Consider the following 23,654-nt stretch of genomic DNA (forward strand, 5'->3'; position numbering starts at 1 on the left):
TTGGCTGTATGAAGCCACTTTAGCGCAGCATGGTCAGTTTGTAGCTGGAACCGCCGTCCCCAAACATATGGGCGTAGCTTTTCCAGGGCGTACACAATGGCATAGCATTCCTTTTCACTGACTGACCAGTGGCTTTCCCTCTCAGATAGTTTCTTGCTGAGAAACACGACAGGATGGAAGTTGTGATCCGGTCCTTCCTGCATGAGAACTGCTCCTATACCACGCTCAGATGCATCGGTGGTTACTAGGAATGGTTTGTCAAAGTCTGGGACCCTTAGCACAGGATCAAACTGCTATAGCTTCTCACAGTGCTAATATAGTTTTGCTACATTCCATCCTGCCAGGGATCAAATGTAGGGTATAATATGGGACAAGTAACCTAATATAAAGGACACAAGCAAAAAGTAATAGTGAGGGAAACTTGAAATGATCAAAATAGTATCAGATCATGTAATTAATGACTATCACAATGCATACACACAAGGGGGCTGAAGTTGCATGCATAACCTTAATCCTGCCATGTCTCAACTCCTGTATGCTCCACTTTGCCTCTATAAATATATTCCTTTAATGTAATTTTCCTTGTGTACTATAAGCATGCAAGCTCTTGTTTTCTGGACCCACTATTCAAAGGGATAAAATATACAGAGTCAGTTTGAAGTTTATATAATTATATTAATAATTCCCTTAACACAGCTTTATTGGTTATTTTCAGCTAACCCAGACATGTTCTTTAGCCCCAGATCCTGAAACTAGTTCCATATAGTCATACCCTTGTGCCAATGTGGTTCCACATGAACTTCGTTCAGGTGTCCTGCAGAGTTTGCTCAGAAGAAATTTAAATATTTTTGTCCTTTCAGAATCTCTTCCTTCCCTTATCATGCACTTTTGACACCATTAAAATAACTGGAGGTTGACTACTAATACAGGAGACACAAGTAGTCAAAGATAGGGCGAATAGCAAAGCTGCAGAGAAACCAAATCAAAATTAGTTTGCTAACATATTATATGTTTTAAAATGACTATTGATGTATTTGAAAGCAGGCACAGATGGGCATCTTCAGATGATCAGATACAGAAATCAAACTATGCAGGTTAAAAAACAGGGTGGGGTGAGGGAATGTAAAATATGCAGGAAAAAATAACACTTCCCATTGTTTTTATCAATGTGTATATAAAAATGGTTTATATATATTGTGAGAAAGTTCCTCCTCTACTTTGGTGCGCTTATTGGCAGATTTTCTCATCTCAGTGATCTTTCCCACAGTCTGGATCAGGAGTTGGGCGGTTTGGGGGGAACCCCAGCCCGCCCTCTACTCCGGGTTCCAGCCCAGGGCCCTGTGGATTGCAGCTGTCTATAGTGCCTCTTGTAACAGCTGCATGACAGCTACAACTCCCTGGGCTACTTCTCCATCGTCTCCTCCAAACGCCTTCTTTATCCTCACCACAGGACCTTTCTCCTGGTGTCTGATAACGCTTGTACTCCTTAGTCCTCCAGCAGCACACCCTCTCACTCTCAGCTCCTTGTGTCTCTTGCTCCCAGCTCCTCACATGCACTTGCTCTCCTCTGGCTCCTCCCCACCTGACTGGAGTGAGCTCCTTTTTAAACCCAGGTGCCCTGATTAGCCTGCCTTGATTGGCTGCAGGTGATCTAATCAGCCTGTCTGCCTTAATTGGTTCTAGCAGGTTCCTGACTACTCTAGTGCAGCCCCTGCTCTGGTCACTCAGGGAACAGAAAACTACTCACCCAGTGACCAGTATATTTGCCCTCTACCAGACTCCTGTACCCCACTGGTCTGAGTCTGTCACAATATGTAAAACAGACCATCATAAAACTTTACATCAAAATACTACAGGTACTGATCAGTCCCTGGCGAATTGCAGGAACACTGAAAAGTCAAACTTTCTTCCATTACTTTCATACATAGAAGCAATATATAACACAGAGAGCAAAACTTAAAACAGATTAATTCTATTACAGAGAAAGATCACAGGTATTTTGCCAACTTCTCAAGAAGTGAGAGATACAGAGAAGCCCAGAAATTGTTGACTACAGAGTAAAATAGGTGTTCTATAGTCCATTATATATATATGTAGTCCATTTCAGAAACCAGAACTGATTCCATTACTAAATTTATGTGGTAGGAGTGAAGCAATTTTGGATGAAATATAAAACAGAAGTCCTGGCCATTTGTATCCGTTAAAGATTCTGCGGCCATTCGAAAAAGAGATGTGGTGTTAACTTACAGTCCAGGCCAAATTTTACCTGCAGTAATAATGTTTTGTCTGCTTAAAGTCCCCATGTATATTCAATTTCATACAGCCTTCTCCTTCACTTTGATAACTATCTCTATTTGCCGTCAAATAGTTATTCAGCAACACACATCAGGGTAGTTAGATTTCAGTTGTGGTGATTTCAGTTCCTATATGGTTTTTACCTCCAGTAGCTCACAGGGGGCACTGTGTTGCCTAGTTAGTTAACGTCATTAGAGCACTTTGAGATCTTCAGTTGTAAGGTGCTATAGAAATATGAAATTATTAATAATCACCTGATTCAAATATTTGGGGATGGTGTAAATGCTATTTAAATATCCTACACACAGTATTATCTACAAGATAACAAATTAAGAAAAAAAAATCTAAAAATATCATGTCGTGAGAGAGAATAACAGATTTGTTATTCTGCTATGTAAGCAAAACAAATAATTCCTGCTATATGTGAGCAAAATGTTTTCCACAGGCAAACCCTGGGATTCATATAAGAATTTACTAGCTTACTTTATATAGAGGAAACATTTTGCCACTTCTGTCATACAGTTTTACCAATTAAAAATAAAATGCTACCCTGGGAAGTATTTACACATGCAAAAAATACAACATAAAAGACATGAATACCAGAGTTGTCTCTGCAAAAGATCTGTTTTGTGATAACCAAGGTTTGAAGAAAGCTCCCCAGAGAATTATAACATCAAATTTACAGAATGCAGTATAAACGATTAGGTGTAATCACATTTGCTCACCAAAACTAGACCATCATTTATTTTGTGGCCACAAGTTTTCTATGTAAAAGACGATATGCATTATATACAAACAGTGAACCGTTAAAGAAGTTGTGGTAGAGGGAAAGGACTTCAAAGAAGAGTGTACAAAACCAGATTCTTTTAATTTAAGATCATCTCTCTTTTTGGAGGACAGTCATTACTTATTTTTCTACAACTGGGTATTCAGATGAACCTTTAAGTGTTGCCAGTTGAGGTCCAGAGAATAACTCACGTCAAAAAGTCAAGCTCTCTCTCCATAGTAGAAACTTTTCTTACCTCCATTAACAGATGATTTTTGAGCTAGAGGCATGTATTAAATACTAAATCACTTGTAAAACACAATGTCCACTGGTTGAGATGGGCACAATGGCATTGGGACAAATCTTCTGATGGTGTAAAATGGGGCAGCTCTATTGACTTCAGTAGAGTTATATAATTTTTTGCCACATTTTTTTGTCCGACTAATTGGTGGAAAGTCTAAATGAAAGACCAGATTCTTAGTGGGTATGAATAAGCCTAACAATGAGTGCAGCTGCACTGAGTTACTTAGATGGGGGCCTTTCAATTTTGTGTCTGCAAGTCATGTAAAGAATCTATCTATATCTATATCTGTAGATGAACAGTTGGGAAGGAGTCACTACATTTTGTTTAGATTATGTTATCCTCACAATTTAAAAATTAGAAAATTAATATCCAATTAAAAGTTGTTTGAAGATGGAAAATTAAATACCTAACCATTTCAATTTTGTTCCTAATTATAGCCTCTCAGAGACAATCAAATATCATGATTCGATAGTTACATACATAAATATATAACCCATGTCGAAAGTTATGGCCACGTTCCCAGACTAGGAGGAAGTGGCTCTGTCTCAAATTATGCTGCAAGGATTTGGGCCTTTAGCAAGTGATGAAGTGAATTTAGGTAGTTTCATCTGAATGGATGAGAGAAAGTAAACAGTGGACTTTATTGTATCTTAATTAAGTTTATATCACTGTTTGACTTCTACTTCAGCTCCTTGAACGTGTCTTTTTCAGCAAGAGATTCTGCATCTTTCACAGCAGCATGTGGGATTCACTCGTACAACTCTCACTAACAATAATGGAATATGTTTGCACTTCTCAGCACACGTGGTGTTGGAAACATGCCTTCAACAATACCAGCATCACATTCAGGAAAGCTCTTTCGTATCATAGTGGAGACTCACTGGTGTCCAGACAATGGTTTCTCAGAGAATTTATTGGACAACCATAAGGAGCTAACTCCTTTGGGCTGCTTCAAATATCTGAATTCTGGAAGAGTCCACGTAATTTAACTCTTAGAAATACTATAGCTGACTACATAGATTTTAAAGTCAGAAAGGACCACCCTGATCATCAAGTTTGATCTTCATGACACAGGCCACATAATTTCATCCATTAATTCCTGCAGGAAGGGAATTAGTCTTTCCTATTATTTAGGTATACAAGCCCAATGACTTGTGGTTGAATTGCAGCATTTCTTTTAGAAAGGCATCTTATTTTGACTTAAAGACTCAGAATGGTAATGTATTCACCACTATCCTTGCTAAAATTTCCAAATACTTAATTAACCTACAGTTAAAAAATTACATCTTATTCCAATTTCATTTTTTCTAAAGTTAAGCTTCCTGCTATTGAATCATGCTCTGCTTTTCTCTGCAAGATTAAGATCCACCTAGCATTTATCTGTGTAAGGACTTAGAGATGGCAATAAATCGTCTGAACCTTCTTTTTGATGAGATAAACAGACTGAGATCTTTTCAATTATTACAAGGTATATTTTCCAAACCTCAAATCATTCTTGTAACTTCTCTGAACTCCCTCCAATCTTTCTAACATCCCTTGTCAAGTGTGGACAACAGAATCCAGCACATTACTCCTTTAGTGGTTTCACCAGAGCATTATACAGAAGTAACATAACCTTCTTAATGTAACCTTTGTACTTATACAGAAGTAATGTGACTCGATAGTCCCTTTTTTTCCTCTTCAGGAATTGCATTAGCCCTTTTAGACACAGTAATTTTCTTTTAGTGCTCGACAATATATATATATATATATATATGGCACAAACATGCAGTTTCAAAGCAACCAAAACTATTTTTCAATTTGGATAAAATGTGGCAGATAGTTTCAGATCAATCAAAATGATAAAATATTTTTTAAAAAATCTGCCTCATTTCAACATTTTCTAAATAACACTCATCATTTAAAAAATGTCATTTCAAATAGATCTGAACAATTTTTTTTTTCATTTTTTCATCAAGGAAAAAATTTGGGAGAGGATTTTTTGGTTCAGTCACCAATAAATAAAATAAAATAAAATAAAATAAATAAATAATGATAATTAAATCATTCATCCAGCTCTATTACTAATCAACTATTCAATATGATCTCAGTTTGGTTTTGGTATTTTTCAGAATCACTGCTTTCCAGGATACAAAAAATTATAATTATTTTTCATAGTTGTCTCAGATGATTCAGTCAGCTAGCTATACAATCTGAAGGATGATTCATGTACAATTGTATATCACTTAACTGCCAGTTTAAAATAAACATTTCATCTCATATTTTTTTAAAAAATATATATTCATTATGGAGGAGGGAATGATAGGACAATTAATAACTGTATTATATGGAAGTTGTTTAATGGCTCCTGAACATTTGTAAAGTGACTTTCAAAAAAGCGTCACCTATTTTTCTTTCTTTTTTTCTTTTCTTTTCAGGTGAACAAATTGATAGAGCACTTTATCAAAATGTATACAATTAAGAAAAGGGCAATTGGAAAGGGAGGAGGCAGAAGACCAAAGAGATTGAAAAGCAAGGAATGCCTATACAGAGAAGCCTAAGAGAAAGCTAGGAGGATGATTTTAAGAAAGGCTGAGACCACAGGGAGACTGAATGCTGAAGACTATAATGACTGCCTTATGACATTGTTTATTCCTGAATATGAGTAGGGAAATCTAACTGCCAAAAGAACATAGAACTGAATGAGCTTCCCAACCTCATTGGGATCATGGATTGTATCTGTATTGGGGATAATCTAGCCAGTGAGGTAACATGCACTACAGAGGTGTGATTTCTAAAGTGCACTAATGTGCTGCACATTCATTGTTCCATGAGACCCTGCTGGTGCGCACTAAAGGTTCTCTAGTGCACTTTAACATAGTGCTATTTTCATTAGTTATTTTTATTTTAATTATTCAGCAGCTTAAAAGTTTCAGTCATGAGTTGTGACAACTGTTAGACTGCTAGTGTGCAGAGACCACTGCCCTATCGTGCTGCCCAATATTCTCTTATTGTTTCCTTGTACTTCTCCACTGGTCTGTCTGTATCCTTCTCTTTTATCTTGTCTTATACTTAGATTGTAAGCCTCTTGGAGCAGGGGCCATCTATTTGTTCTGTGTTTGCATAACGCCTAGTACAGTGGGATTCTGGTTCATGACTAGGGATCCTGAGGGCTACAGTAATGCAAGTAAGTAAATAAATGAAATAAATAAATAAATAGATAAATAATAAATGAAGAGAACACTGGGTCTTCTCTTGATGTAAACTGGTGTTATTCCATTGACTTCAATGGAGCTACAGAGAATCAGATCCAAATGACTTAGGCGATGAATCGCATCCCACAAATAATGAATAGCGAATAGATTCCAAACTAGTCATAGGCATCAGGTGGTTTACATAAACTATTTGGTGACTAACTAACAATAAATGCTTTTGTGAAAGTTACAATCAGTTCATAAACATTACACAAACAGAAAAGGAGATATCATCTTCTGTGAACAACTTGAGTAGCACTCTGATTAACTCCACTCGTGGGCTTGGCTTACTTATTCTCTTCACATAGCAACAGCACAAGGTTTAACTCTTCCAAATAACTCATATCAAACCAATATCCATCACCTGGGTTGTTTGGCTTGTACGTGTGATTTATATCTGGCATGCAGATAAAATGAGCACTTCTTGAAAAGGAGACAGAACCACAAAATTAGAGCTGGCACCATCACACATAAGCTATCAAACAAACTTAATGTGAATGAAAAAATACAGAAATGTGTTTGAAGAATATTGTACAAGTTTGATGGACCTTCGTATGGCAGGTTTCTCAAGCTGGCACTCATGCTAGCTGTTTTTCCAAAGAAATTCTTCAACATGACTTACCTCTTCTTGCAGATCTTGTAGATGGTTATGTAGTAACATGATTTCCTCTTACTCATGTAGATCTTTATCTTTTGGTCACATATCATAAGCCTCTTTCCCAAATCTGGACCTTAGCGTCCAAAATGTGGGTGCCTAGCATGAACCTCCAAGCTTAATTACCAGCTTGGATCTTATCTCGCTGCCACCAGACAGGAATTACAGTGCCTGCCTCGCTCTGGTACCCCAAACTTTCCCTGGAGGGACCCCAAGACCCAGAAGCTCTGAGTCTTACCGGCAAGGGAAATAACCCACTTCCCTTCCCCCTCTCTCTCCCACCCAGACTTTCCTCTCTGGGCTAACCTGAGAGTATTGATGCAATCTCTTTACATCACAATACCAAGAAGCATGTCTCCTCTATTCCACAAAGAGACAAACCCCAAATACAAGGAAACAGAAATGATTCTATCTCTCTTCCCCCTCCCACAAATTCCCTGGTGCTGCAGAGCTTTACCCTCCGTAGATCTAACACAAAGAGAATTCCCCTCCCCTTCGTTCCTTAGCCTACCCAGAGAGAAAAACTCAAACAAGTCTTAAAAAGAAAACTTTATATAAAAAAAAGAAAGAAAAAGAACATCAAAATTTCTCTGTATCAAGATGACAATAATACAGGATCAATTGCTTAAAAGAAAAAAATGAATAAACAACCTTATTCAAAAGAGATACAATTTAAACATTCCAGCAAGTTACACACATGTAAATACACCCAAAACAACATAAAAGCCTATATTGTTTTTCTACCTGTACTTACAATTTGGAAACAGAAGAGTAGAAGATAGAAAGAACCTTCTCATAGCTGAGAGACAGACAAAAGACTCAGACCCCAAAAATTCCCTCCCTGACTTTGAAAAATCCAGTTTCCTGATTGGTCCTCTGGTCAGGTGTTTGGTTCCCTTTGTTAACCCTTTACAGGTAAAAGAAACATTAACCCTTAGCTATCTATTTATGACATACACTTTATATTAAGGTTTCATATATGTATAGTTCATAAAGAGTTAATAATTAATTAATAGATGTTTTAATAAATGGTTAATCAAATGCTTATAGCCATCTATATCAGCTTTAAGTGATGTGCTTATAGAGCTCTACAGTGTATATTATGTATGTCTGTACCATTCTCGTAACACTAAATTTTAGTCCTTTAAAATATTAAGGTTCCATTTATAAATGGTTAAATGTGATCTATCTTTTTCTCCCATGAAAAATATTTATTACGAAGGCAGCACACCAAACTTCGGTCTCAATCCTGTACCCCCTACTTACAAAAGACGTAGGTAGGACCACCAGTGGAAAAGGTAACACACCAATGTCATTTTGTGAAATTCTTCAGTGCTCTAATATCAAAGAGGATCTGTTTAATAAGATAAGGGCAGTGAAGAGCTTCTATTCTAAACCCCTGCTTCAGTTATTTAATAATTGGAGATGGTAAAATTATTCACAATAAATATCTTGTCCCTTTGAATTGGGACTTGATCCAATGCCCATTGAAAGGAAGAGAAAGACTCCTATTTACTTCAATGAACTTTGGGTCAGGCATTTAGGTAATGTTTGCACTGCAGCTAGGAATGAGCCTCCCAGTGCAGGTAGACAGACTCACGCAGTTTGGTCTCTCAAGCCCACCCAGTTCCCCATGTCTGAGATCATTTGACCAACCTGAGCCTACACCAGAGCCACAACATCCACAGTGGTATTTTTAACGCTCTAGCTCAAGTGAAGCTAGTATGAATCTGGATGGGGGGTGGGAGGCTCACTCCCAGCTGTAGTGGGTACATCCTTAATCTCTGGAATATCATTTTTTCTTGATCTTTTTCTTCTTTGTTCACGATTGGTCAGATAAATCACATGGTGTTATTTCGGTTCACTGACTGGATGTTCCACGTTCTCAGACTGGACAAGCTCTTTGAGTGTAAAAACCTGCACATTCAATTTTAAGATCTGATTCCTATTTATCCTCAGACGTGACTTTGAAAAGTCACTTTTATAAATGTTTGTCCCAATAAACTTCCTTTTCCCTACTGCTCATGGATAGCAAACACAAAGGTGCATGAGCTTATGTACAGCCTGTGATAAATCCTACCAGTCAGTTACTGGTTCTATTAAATCCTACCCAAAAGCAAGATGTATCTCTAAGCACAACTTCAAGTAAGAGGTGGTGCATATAGTACATCACCCTCAGGCAGCACTGTGCCTCAAAGACACTCCTCTGGAACACAATTAGCTCTAGAGAATAGTAATTTGCTGCTGGCCTATAGCAGCAGTGAATTATGAAACAGTATAAATGGCAATTCACTTACACAGGTGTGGAGTAATTCTGCTGTCATCAGTGGAGTCACACTGGTATAAAGACAGTACAAATGAAATCAGAATCAGCTCCAGAGTCTTCCAAACCTCAAACAGCCAAGTATCTCTGCAGTTTTACTCTCCCGCACCCCGATGTGGGAGTACATTCCAGGCATTTCTATTATTCTGTATAACAAATATTATCCACAACTTTTCCCTTATTTTTTTTCATAGAAAATGGAACCACAACATACATCTTCAAGAGTTATTGATGGATATGCCCTTACTTAGATAGCGCCAGATTGATAGCTCTTACCATTTCTTAGATATAATTATACACCAACCTTTTGAGGCCTTAAAATGTCATGAGGCTTTTAACCCTCCCACAACTCTTGTTGCCTGCACCAGTAAATGCGTCAAGTACAAACTGGCAATTCACTGCCATTAATCTCAAAGAACATAATTGCAACTCATAATGCAAACTAATCACATCTCCCTTTGATTTATAATTTTTTTATACATTAAAATGTCTCATACACTTTTGGATTGCAGAACACATATTTGCTAAGCGGCACTGCAGGAACAATTAGACAGTAATATAGTGAAACCATACAGTATAATAGATGCTTCTTGCATGAAAATTCAGTTGGTCTTCAGTATTCAGCACTGCACATATGCAAAATTCATTAATTCATACAATACAGAAAGCCCTGAGGTCTTAGAAAAATAGTGATTATTTATGTGGGTAGTTTTTCTGGACATTCAATCTAGTAATAGGTTGTTAGTGATAACAATTAACTTTAACATGTTCACTTACAAATATATTTGTTGCGCTTAAGAATTTTCACAAAAGGGAGTTCCCCTTTATATTTGACTGCAAGCTTAATTGTTTTGCAGAAAGTGCAATTATGAGACTGCTCTAAGTTGTCAGATCTGTGGAGTTTTGGGTCCTCTCATTTGTCTTTCCAAAACAATCGTGTGTTCCTGTTAACATGCATTGCAATATAAGTGTCCGTCTAGGCTGAATGTTTAGTATGCTAAAAATGCCTGAGACAAATTCATTCCAGGTGTCAAGCCATTGGGAGAGTCAAAAAAAGAAGTCTGTCCCCTGTAATAAAGGAAAGGAAAGAAAACAGTGGGCTATATTTTCTGTAAGAGTAAAATTTAATCAAATTTTTGAACATATTTTAAAATCCACTTCAGATCCTTCCTTGTAGTTACAATTTTCTAATACACTGCATCGGAACACAGAGCTCTTGTGCTGAGTCACCCTGAGCTCAGTTGCTAGGACCCTGCATGAGGCTGCAGTGTAATTGCTGCAGTGTAATTAGTGTCAAACTATTTGGAGGTAAGAGGGGGAAAAATAAACTCCAATCAGGATATAAGAGGGCTGAAAATACATTTCTGGAGAGATGGAGCTGAGGGTCTGGGAGCCGCAGAGAGGTTCTGTGGGGGAAACCCTAGGAAGACCCAAGGTTGGGAAAAGCTTAAGTGAGGTTCATGTTTTGTTGTTATTTCATTTAACAAATAAAATTCCAGGGTGTAAGTTTTGGACTTCAGTCTAGTGTGTGTGTGTAGTAGTTTTGCTGAGCAGGAGTATGATACAGATGTTACCTGTTCACAGAACTAGTTTACAAGGTCTGATGGCAGTGGGTGAGGGTAACAATCAGTGAATCTGATTCTCCTCCCACTTATACTGCTTGTAATCAGTAATAAATCCATTGAAGACAATGGACTTACATCACTGTAAGTGAGAGGATGATCAAGCCCAATCTTATAGATTCTTGAACTTTTTGTGAAAGTGTTATGGTAAATCAGATTCCAATATTTTCAGGGTAACAACCGTTGCTGCAGATAATTTGAAAATTATTTCTGCCACTTCACGTATCACCTTTAGTTTGGAAACAACCTGGGGATTAGAGTCTGAAGAGTGAACTGTTATCTGTGAGTGAAAATCATCTTGTTAATGAATCTGGGCAATTATGTACTTTCCAAACCTTCCAAGCCTTTCATCCTCTAGTCTGATAGACTCACTCTTCACAGCAACTTGAATTCATCCTTTATATATGTTTTCAAAGATCACAAGCTTGAAGAAATGTTTAAAACCAAACCTCTCAGCCAGTAGGAATTTGGGAACACTGCATTCAGCAAGGCTCATAAAATGAAGTTTCATTCCTAACAAGATCACTATGATCTTTTAATATTTTTTCCCCCATGACAGGGATTGGAATCAAGGCCCCAATATTGATAACTGCTTCAGAGAGTAAGAGTTTTTTTAAAAAAATGCTGTAGGTACCAGGGCACAATATTAGATCATCTAAATACATCTTATAGCGTGGGACCCACTTTTCACATGCCATATTTTGGCAGTAGTACAAGAACAGCATCACCATATATAAAAATGAAGTTTAGGGCCAAATTCTTTCCTTTTATGACTCTTCTGAAGTAACAAGTAGTTTATAGTTTTCAACTACAGTTCACTTTATCTGAACTTTTTCTTTATCCCTAGTTTTTCATCATAGATCCAGTGGGGAGAATTAAGAGACAACAAAAACAACACAGAGTTTGGAAAATAATATGAATAAAGTTAGGATAACTGGCATGTTCACTCTATAAGACTATTGGAGGGGATACATGACCAATACAACCTAAATGTCATAAAAATTATAAGAATCAACAGTTGTCTTTAGCTGAGACATGATGGCCAGCCAGAAGGCAGTTATTTAGGGGTCAATAAAATTTCAGCAGAGAGCTTAGGTTTACCTGCCCACAACTGATATGTGTGATCTCCTTTATTGTTTATTCTTTCACTGCTGTCCTCTAACCGTGTCTTTGCTAATGATAAATGCATTTGTAGAATCATCAGCGTATGCACAATGTGCCCAGACATTTGATAGCATTGTCATCAGCCAGATGAAGAGTCGGTAGCCCATTGCTGAAGTAATTCAGTGGGCTCTTGTCAAGGATATGAGACATAGTCTGAAGCTGACCACATCTACTTCACGGGTTGTTACAGAAACCCTATTTGAAAAGATTGACCACACAGTTACCTTGTCCTGTTCGAAATCAGTTCATGGATGACTATAGGTTCCTGGTAGGTCAAAAATGCTGTAGGTACCAGGGCACAATATTAGATCATCTGGTGGGCCAATTGTTGGGTTGGTGACAAGAGAGTGATTAATGACTCATCTCTGATCACTCATTATGCCAAGCAGATTCCACCTTCATGTCCTGTGGTGGCATTAGTGATCACAGAGGATATCTAAAAGAAAGGCTAACTGGTGGGTGGTTGAAGAGGTCTGAGTAAAGAGGCAAGTCGCTGTTCTCTCGGATCTTGGCCAGGAGCATGATAGAGGCCCCCTCCCTCACGGTGAATGTGTTTCATCCAAAGGATTCCAAAACACCTTACAAACTTAGGGACAGATTCTGATACTCTACTCACCCTGAATGGGACCACTGGTAGGAATAAGGGGTTCCTTGGTGTAAGAATCTTAGACTCTAACACTTAAACAATATACAGAATATATACAGAGATATTTAATCCACCACTGAAATTCAGCTGTTTCTGAAGTTAAATGTGAAACTGTTACTGCCACTCAGTACAATGGTATACCAAAGATATGTAGGCAAAAACTATACACATCTGACACATCTGAGGTAATTTACACAGGCAGAATGGAATCCTTTCTCTCCTCCCAGACACTTCTGACCAATAGACACAGAGCAATTGTAATAAGCCTTTGTCCCAAATCTGGACCTTAGTGTCCAAAATCTGGGTGCTTAGCCTGAACCTCCAAGCTTAATTACCAGCTTGGATCTTATCTCGCTGTCACCATCCAAAATTTCCAGGGTTTTGGCCCCCTCTGGTCTCCCCGAACCTTCTTTGGAGGACCTCAAGACTCAGAAGCTTTGAGTCTTACCGGCAAGGGAAATACTCCACTCCCCTTCCCCCTCCCTCTCCCACCCAGACTTTCCTCTCTGGGCTAACCTGAGAGCATGGATGCAATCTCTTTACATCACAATACCAGGAAGCCTGTCCCCTCTCTTCCACAAAGAGACAAACCTCAAACACAAGGAAACAGAGATGATTTTATCTCTCTTTCCCCCTCCCACAAATTCCCTGGTGCTGCCGAGCTACCCTCCGTAGATCTAACACAAAGAGAATTCCCTCCCCTTGTTCCTTAACCTACCCAGAGAGAAAACTCAAACAAGTCTTACAAAGAAAACTTTATATAAAAAAAAAGAAAGAAAAAAGACATAAGAATATAAACTCTGCATCAAGATGACAAATACAGGGCTATTGCTTATAAGAAAATATGAATAAACAGTCTGATTCAAAAAGATATCCAATTTGAAACATTCCAGCAACTTACACACATGTAAATACACCCAAAACAACATAAAAGCCTATATTGTTTCTCAACCTGTACTTACAAGTTGGAAACAGAAGATAAGACGATAGAAAGAACCTTCTCATAGCTGAGAGAGAAACAAAAGACCCAGAGTCCAAAATTTCCCTCCCTGACTTTGAAAAATCCAGTTTCCTTTTGTTAACACTTTACAGGTAAAGAAACATTAACCCTTAGCTATCTGTTTATGACAGCAATTCACAAGGATTCCAGACCAGGCCATGAGAAAATTAAGTCTTTATCTACCAGATTGTCACACTATGCAAAGATCCTTTAATGTTCCTAGGATTGGCCAAGGATAGAACTGATTGTTTTATTTACTGTGGCCTCGCAAGAAGGGGCCAAGGAAGTCTTAGAGTCATATAGTTTATAGCCAGAAGGGGCCACTAGATCTACTCTGACATCCTATGTGTCACAGAGAACCAATACCATTCAGCACCTGCGTGAAAAACCGAACAACAAAATTAGATCAAAGTATTACACTCCACAAGAGAGTAGAGTATTATGTGCCATGGGCAGAGAATCAGAGGGATCATGGTGTGCCAGTGCCCAATGGTTAAGAACTGATTAAGTAAGATACACCCATATAATCCCTGCAAATGACCCAAACTGCATGCTGTAGAGCAATGGTTCTCAACCAATGGTCCGGGACCCCCGAGGGGTCTTGAACAGATTTCAGGGGGGTCTCCAAGCAGAGTCACCATTAGACTCACTGGGGCCCAGGGCAGAAAGCTGAAGCCCCACCACATGGGGCTGAAGCCCAAATCCCTGAACCCCGCCACCCGGGGCTGAAAGTGAAGCCTGAGCAATGTAACTTTGTGGGGGGCCCTGTGGCGTGGTGCAACTGCCCTGCTTGCTACCCCCTAATGCCGGCCCTGGCTTTTATATGCAGAAAATCAGTTATTGGGGTGCAGGTGGGCCATGGAGTTTTATAGTAAGTTAGGGAGTTGGGGGCTCATAAAGAAAAAGGTTGAGAACCTCTGTTGTAGAGGAAGGAGAAACTTCCCCCAACATCAATGGCAATCTCACTTAGGTGAAAATTCCATCCTGATCCTACAATAGTGATCAGAACAGGACAATGGAACAGACGGGAGATCGTGGAAACTCCTTCACTGGAGGTTTTAAAAAGGAGCTGTATAGCCATCTATTGTCGATGGTTTAGACCAGTAGTGGGCAACCTGCAGCCCGTCAGGGTAATCCGCTGGTGGACCATAAGACAGTTTGTTTACGTTGACTGTCCACAGGCAATGCCACCTGAAGCTACCAGTGGCTGCAGTTCGCCATTCCCAACCACTGGATTACCCAGACAGGCCGCAGGTTCCCCACCACTGGTTTAGACACAGCAAATTCTGCATCTTGGCAGGGGGTTAGACTAGAGGACCCTAACTCTATGGGCTTGTCTTCACTACCAGGGAGATCGACGCTGCTGCAACCGATGCAGCGGATGTCAATTTAGCGGGTCTAGTGAAGACCTGCTAAATCGATGGCAGCGCGCTCTCCTATCGACTCCAGCTCCCTGAGAAGAGTAAGGTAAGTGGACCAGAGAGTGTTTCCATCAATGCAGTGCAGTGAAGACCCTGGGGTAAGTCGACATAAGCTATGTCATCTCCAGCTACATGAATAACATAGCTGGAGTCGATGTACCTTAAGTTGATTTATGCCAGTAATGAAGACAAGCCCTATGATTCTATGATAATCCCACTCATAAATATGTCCAGCTTTCTCTTAAAACTAATTCAGTTGTTTGTCCTCACAGCTCTTACCGGGAAGTTGTTTCAGAACCTCACCCTTCTTCTAATTTTCTCCCTGAATTTACTCAGGTCCAACTTTCTATCCATTTCCTCTTATGCCAACATTCTCCTCTTCACCTTCCCTGGTGTTATGCCCCTCTTCCCCCTACCCTCAATGTATTTATAGAGAGCAATCATATCTCCTCTCAGCCTTCTTTTTGCAAAACTGAACAATTCAAGCTCTTTCACTCTCTTCTCATAAGATAGGCCCTAGTTTCTCCTGACCATCCTAGTAGCTCTTCTCAGCACTTGCTGCAGTTTGTATACATTTTAGGATTCCATTTGCCTTTTCTGCAGCTGGATCACACTGGTGACTCTTCATCATCTTGTGATCAACCACATACCTAGATCTCTCTACTCCTCTGTCGCTAACTTATGAGCCCCCACCATGTAGCAGAAATTCTTATTAGACTGTAAGTGCATGACCTTGTACTGTGTACTGTTGAATTTCATCTCTTTTTTTTATCACTCCCCAGTTTTCAATTTCATCCAGATCATACAGTGTAATATTCTGATCCTCCTCTGTATTTACAATATCTCCCAACTTTGTATCAGCACGTTTAATTGGCATGCTCCTATTTGTTCTGCCAAGGTCATTAACAAAAAGATTGAATAAGACTGGTCCCAAGACTGACGCTTGAGAAACAGTAACCTCCCACCTGTTCAATATTTCATTTTGCCTCTCAACCCATTGCCTTCTCCTCATCAGCCAGTTCCTTCTCCACTTTACAATTCTTGTATTAATCCCCACCTTCTCTAATTTAACTGCACAATTTCCATGCAGTACTGTGTCAAATGCTTTGCTGATGTCCAAGTATATTAGATCTACTGCATTTCCCTTTTCTAAAATATCAATTATTTTCTTGAAGAAGGAAATCAGGTTAGTTTGGCACAATCTACCTTTGGTAAAACCATGATACATTACATACCCTTTTCCATTTACTTTCATGAATTTAATTCTTCTGTCCTTCACAATTTGTTCCAAAGTCTTGCATATTACTGAGATTAGATTAGGTCTATAATTCCGCAGATCACATTTTCCTCCTTTCCTAAATATAAGTACGACATTAGCTATTCTCCAGTTATACGTTACTACCCCGAATAGACAGAGATATTAAAATCCTTGCTACTGGATTAGCAATCTCATGCACCAGTTCCTTCAGCAGTCTGGAATGGAAATTATCTGGTCCCCCCAATTTGAGCACATTAAGAGCTCTGCATTTTTCTTCCACCTCAAATGTGATCATTTCTATACTCATTTCCATTAGCCATCCTTCCTTCCTTCATGCCCAGGTTCCTTATTATCATCCTTACTGAAAAGCAAGGCAAAGTATTCATTTAGTTTTTGGGCCACACCTGGAATATCTTTAATCTCCTCCCCATCCACACTGTATATTGACCCAATCTCATCGCTCCTTATCATCTTTTGATTTATATAACTAAAACAATCTAATTTTTAAATTTCCTTGGCAAGGGCTAAGTCAGCTCCACTTTTAGAAATTCTCAGTTTATTCCTACATTTTCTAAGCTCCAAGATGTTGCTTTCTTTGCTGCTCATTCCCTTTTCCCATCCTCTGCTTTCTCCTAATAACCCTTTTGAGGTGGTTATTCACCCAGCTGGGTCTGGAGCCTTTCCTCCCCTGGCTTGGGATGCAAATTGCAGATAGACTTGTATAGTTGATATAAAGAAATTCAATTCTCAATTTTTAAAGATGTCTATTATTAATTATTATTATTATCTGTATTGCTGTAGTGCCTAGGTGTCTTAGTCATGGAACAGGACAACATTGTGCTAGTGCTGTACAAACAGAGAACAAAAACACAACCCATGCCCTAAAGAGCTTAAAACTATCCACACTTTGACATTTCAGGAGGCTTCCCCCTATTTCCCTAGAAGATAAAAACTCATGTCTTAAATTTAGAAAGCCTTTTTGAGTTTGGAATGGTGGCTTCGTTAATAAAGAATATAAGCAGCATGCTGCAGGTAGACCAGGAAGGGGCTATTTTTTCTACCTGGCAGTGGAAGGAAAGCTATGTTCCTTATTAACTGCTTTGGACTTGTAGATATTTCTGCCTACTATACAGTCATACTACAGGTCTTGACTAAACACTGACAATATTTGTTTGTCAGAACCACAGGTATCCAGACATCAGCCAGAGCCAGACACAAAAACCTACCTGCATATTTTATGCTCTGCTGATTGTTTATTATACTGCCTTTTGAACATGCTGAGACACAACTATTTTTTCCAGTTATTCCTTTCATTTTTATACAGATAGATTAGAACAGAGCAGTGAAAATCACTAATGCAAGTCATAGATAAATGAATTAAACTAACATTTAAAATATATGCACATTTAAAATATTTTACTTACAATATTTAAGTTTTGAGAAAACTGAGTAATGTCCAAATTTCAAACACTCAGTTTACTAGTTTGACAGCTATTTCTTTTTTTACTGAATGGAACTCTGTAAAGGCTTTTAAACATAAAGAACTGTTTAAAAAATTACACTTTCAATTAAATATTTAGTTTTTAAATCACTTCTCTAGTTACATTTCACATTGCATTTGAATATATTTTTGCCTTTCCATCCACATGTTGAATTTGTCCCTGGAGATGATGAGAGAATATTGAAACCCTTTTAACCCTTTAGTTGTCCCCTTTAAAGGTACATTAGGTATTACAGCTGATTTCACTAGCAAGTAATGCTCTAGTATCTCTAAGGGCTCAATTTTGCAAATCTTAATTCACAATTAGAACCACTGCTTTCACTGAGATCATGCTTGTGAATAAGGACTTCCAGGACCAGGTCCTGAATGAGTGCATCCTTTCTTTCCTGAGATGGGTAATAAAAATGGATTCCATTAATGTACCAACATAGGGATCAATCTTAAATAACCACAACATTCAGGCCATGATTTGCAAAAGGCTCGTGCTTAATTTTAAACAAGTGCATCCCTGTTTGTTTTACCTTTAAGCACATGCTTATGTGCGTGTTGAATTGAGGCTGCAATGGAGTCAATGGAATGTGAATGACTTCAGCACCTCCCAAGATCAAGCCACAGGCCCTTGACATGTATAGCATACCACAGGGAGACAATGATGAACAAGAATGTCTAGTAGAGGAAAAACTTTCTATTTTATTGAAGCCAATCTTGTTTGAGCAAGAAATATAAAGATGTTTTCCCACATTATTGAAATGATAACCAGTTTGTAGAGCAGTGTGTCTGAAGCAACAGACATCTCCTGTAGTGCAAATAAACCCCGAGGCTTCATACCAAGGTGTTTAGTAGCAGCAGGAGAGATATTGTATGAGACAAATGACTGCTTGTCTTCTTTGTAGTCTCTACCATCATAAAGTGTTTGAAACTGCTCAATTATCTTTCTGTAATTTATTCTTGTGTTGCTGCTGACAATCTGATTTTGGCCGCCTGGTGTATTTTTTTAAATATAAAATATGATATGAAATTAAATCTATAAGATTTATTCATTTTTAAATTCAAAATGCTTTTATTGAAGAATTATTGTACTGAATAGCTAAAGAGATGAATTTTTAATATGGCACTCAATTTAATGGTAATACTTAGCTTTTACAGAGCACTTTTTACCCAGAGATCTGAAAACTCTTTACAAAGGAGAGTAAGTATCATTATCACTATTTGACAAAGGCACATAAAGGTGAAGTGACTTGGTCAAGGTTCCACAGTAGATCTGTGACAGAGCATGGAATACAACCCAGGTCTCGTGATTGTGATTCTAATGCCTTAGCTACTGAACTATTCTGCCTACCTTTAGCACTTTCAGTACCGAAGGACCCCTGACACTTGTATTAATTTCCAAGGGTCTAATCTGCAGCTTTGGGAATTTAACATGTTTATAATTGTACAGTGTCTAGGAGCTTGCTTGGATGTTACTACAGGACTTCAACTAATATCGAAGGGAATAGTGTGGCAACCTCTACACATATCACATTGAAACGTCCAACTCCTTATTGGCAATAGGGCTTTCCTGAAGCAAGAAAATATTTGAGGAAAAGAGATATTTTTAATGCCTAAACACACAAAAAGACAACGAACCCTCCTCAAATGTCTGAATAGATATGTAGACTTTACTGCATGCTCTCAAGGTCAGCAATTTCAGGCTATTTCAGCCCAGTGTGGGGAGGGAAACAAATTCGAAAGGCAGTAAGCCTTTCAAGGAGCTTGAGTATCTTAGCTGATCCTAATTGTGTCAATATGTCCCTGAGAGAGAGAAAGAGAGAGAGAGAAGCATCATCTCTTAGGTAGGCAGACCATTTCAAACCATTTATGGCTTATTGGATCAAAACCACGCCACCTTAAAGCCACCTGTGAACCAAGTGGCACTCAGCGTAGATCTCAGAGTTCTGGCCTCATGCGATCATGGAGAGATACACCACACAGCCAGCAGGCTGCTGCAGTCCACACAAGCTTCAGTTTCTGAACAGGTTCAAGGGGTATCTTCACAGAGACAGCATTGCAATAATCTAATCTGGAGGTGACAAACACATGGACCATAGCAGCAAGGTCCACCTTGGAGAGGAATGGTTGCCATCTAGTCACCATTCGCAGGTGAAAGAGACCCTTCTTAGACACTGTGGCAATAAGATCTTGTAATACCACAGCTAGGTTCTAGATTTCAGTAACAACTGGTGGGTTAGCACCCCTAGTTAGAGGATCTGAAGTAATCCTCACCAGATTGCTCCCAAAATGCTATCATCATTAGGGAACATCTGTGTCTTATCCACACAGATGTCTTATCCATCCCAGTATCAGCTGGACACTGAGTAAGATACCTGGCTTCAGTAAATGGTTCAGACAAATTAGAGCCATGGATCTGAATGTCATCAGCCTACAGAGAGTCAATAGCCAACAGAAAGCCATAGATAATTCAATGGCATCTCATAATCAATAGTGTCAGAGTCAGATGACTCATCCAATAATATCAGCATTGACGCCTGAGGCTTATCCATCACCAGGAGGAGATCATCTTTGAATGCTTCCAGGACCACAGATTAACATAAAGATTAAACAGATCTGGCACAGTTCTAAAATCAGGTCCTCAGCTGGTGTTAATCAGTGTAACCCTGTGAAAGTCAAGGAAAAGCTGATTTATGCCAGCTGAGGATCTGGTCCTCAGTTCCCACATTATGCTTTCTACATAACCTTAACCAAAAATGGATTATCATAAATTTTTCGTTAGTATCAAGCAATTGTTTTTGATCAGAGGCCTCCACAGTAATTCTTCCTCAAAGACAATCAACTGCCCTGCACTTGTAAAAGAGGTGCCAACAATTCCCACTTGCAAAGGACCCAGTACTTCCGTATGGGCTTTCACCATCTAGAAGGGACACTGGTTCTAACTCACAGAACTCCTAGCATTTCACTGAATAAAACCATCTGAAACAAACAGAGAACATTTAGCATTTGTCCCTTCCAAATGTTGCTCTGTTCCCTTAGACACATGCTCTGAACAAATCTGAGCAACTTTATCCACAAAATGACCAGAAACTTCCTCACAGTGGGAAGAATTCAAAGGGAGAAGAGTTGCCAAGTTATCTACTACCTGGTACAATTGTGCTGTCTGAAATTGTATGGATGCTGTAGTGAAAGCAAAGGAGTTTTTCTGTCTTCTCCATAGCCACAGCATAAACACTTAACAGAACAAATTTTTATGCTGCAAATTGTATCCTAATGTGGAATTGTGGAGGAGAATCAGACCTGTAGTTCTCTATCTTCAGTACTTTTATGTGGCTTTTTTGTTCTTTAAGAATTTCACAATTAAAATCACCAGGAAGACAGACAGAGAGATGGGGATGAAGTAAGCTTTCTGAAGTTCCTGACTTTGTGGTGTTAAATCTTAATATATTGAATGTCCACACTGCCATATTTAAAAGAGAGAGATTCCTACGTACTCTTGGCAAATTTATTTTTCAGATATAGTAGACTTGATTCTGATCTCATTAACATGAGTGTAAACCCAGAATAATTCCTCTGAAATCAAGTCAGTCAGTAATCAGTCAATCAGTAAAAGGCCTGTGTTCTCTGTTAAGCTGATGTAAACCCAGAGCAACTCCATTGACTTCAGCTGGGTTTGATTCTGCTCTAACTCAATCTGGCATAAGTGAAGAGTAACTACTGAAGTCAGCAAAGCTATACTAGTGTAAGATCAGTAGAAGTGAGAGAAGAATTGGGTACTTTGTGAATATGCATTATAATTTTATTTTAGATTCCATACTTTTGTTCAAAGTGTATAATGGTTCCCTAATTAGACTTGTGGCAATTCTCTAAAAAGTGTCTACACACACCGACATCACATATTATTTGAAAGCTTATTTTATGTATGTTTAGATGACGTATGTTGTGGAGCTGTCAAATGGTGCCAACAGTCTGTAGACTAAGTGAAACAATGGTACCCTACATGAAAGAGTGTCTTTTTTTTTTTTTTCACAGTTCAGGAAACACCATAACATGACTGTGAGTTTTGACTGTTAAAGTAAATTTCAAAACCTTAATGTGGTGTTATTGGTCAATACCAAACAATGTATTAAAAAAATTGTGCTAGTTTTGCATGGTCAAGTATTCCCCCTCCCCAGAAACAATGAAGGTGTTTAGTATGTGGCAAAAATGGCAAATATCAACATTTTGCAATAAACTAACCTGAAATGTTTTCACATCACGTATTCTTAATTGTCAAAAGTATCTCACCAGTGATTATAATAGTTTTCTATACTTTCAGCTGAAATTTTCCGACCAAATCAATTCTACGCTGAAGGTTGTGCATCAATAGCGCTAGATTGTGAGCATGTAGTTCGTACTGTGTAGTGGGTAGATATACATGTACATGAATTCCATAATGTGACACTATGTCCCATATTCTTCATAGAAATATTGTTATGATTATAGCATAACTATGATATATTTTGTGCAAGATAAGGTATGTGAGATATCATTGGAAAGGTTATGATTTGCTGAATATGATTATCCTATTTGTATTCATGTATCACTTTTGTATCTAAAGTTAGGAATATTGATTATGCAGCTGTACTACAAAACTGATTTACCTGGGGAATGCCCACCAGACAAAATGCAATCAGTCTAGCTGGTTAGCTGGGGACAAGTCAATGAACCATTAGGGAGAACAATAGGTCTTTGAAGACACTAATCTTCCACCTTCCTGAGATGCTTCCTGGGATGCTTTGATACTGCAAGATCATGTGATCATGTCACCTGGTATCGGACTTCATCATAGAAAACCAGTATTTTTCCACTGAGGGGGTTGGGAATCACATTGAAAGACAAAGGATTCCTGCCATATGTAAATCCTATTTAAGGCAGGAGAGTGAGTTAATCAGAGTTCGTTCTTCACTGAATCCCAGCCCAGGATGACTGCTGGAAACATCGACAAAGGAGGGGAGAAGAGCTGAGCCCAGGCTGGAAAAGGTATCTGGCCTCTGAAAGAAATACCTGGAGTTTTAAGCTGCAAGCAAGAGCAGCTTGTCTTCATGAACCTTTGCAATCTGCCATAAAATAACATTTAGGGTGAGAAATTACTACTTGTAACCAGTTATTTTAGTGTATAAAGCTTAGTTTGCATATTTGATTTATTTGCTTAATCTGCTTTGCTCTGTTTGCTATCACTTATAATCACTTAAAATCCATCTTTTGTAGTTAATAAACTTGTTTTTGTTTTCTCTAAAATCAGTTTGTGAAATTCATAAGTGGGGAGCAAAAAGCTGGGCATATCTTCCTCCACATTCAGAGAGGGGGTGAATTTTATGAGTTTATGCTCTACCATCCTTTATGTAGCAGACCTTATTTTGTATTTGTATCAGTAGGCGTTGCTGCACAATCAACTGTGTCTGTAGTCAGAACAATCTTCCCTGCACAGAAATGTGT

At 38.6% G+C, this 23,654-nt stretch overlaps 1 long non-coding RNA gene across 1 annotated transcript in view; it reads left to right on the forward strand.

Moving 5' to 3' along the window:
- LOC142046265 (uncharacterized) overlaps nucleotides 1–23,654 on the forward strand; it is a 364,118-nt gene that overhangs the window by 115,996 nt on the left and 224,468 nt on the right. The window contains exon 2 of the long non-coding RNA XR_012655142.1: nucleotides 1,377–1,646. This is a non-coding gene — a long non-coding RNA (uncharacterized LOC142046265). The remainder of the gene's footprint in view (nucleotides 1–1,376; nucleotides 1,647–23,654) is intronic.

Source organism: Chelonoidis abingdonii, chromosome 1 (assembly GCF_003597395.2).
Source record: "Chelonoidis abingdonii isolate Lonesome George chromosome 1, CheloAbing_2.0, whole genome shotgun sequence".
NCBI lineage: Eukaryota > Metazoa > Chordata > Testudines > Testudinidae > Chelonoidis > Chelonoidis abingdonii.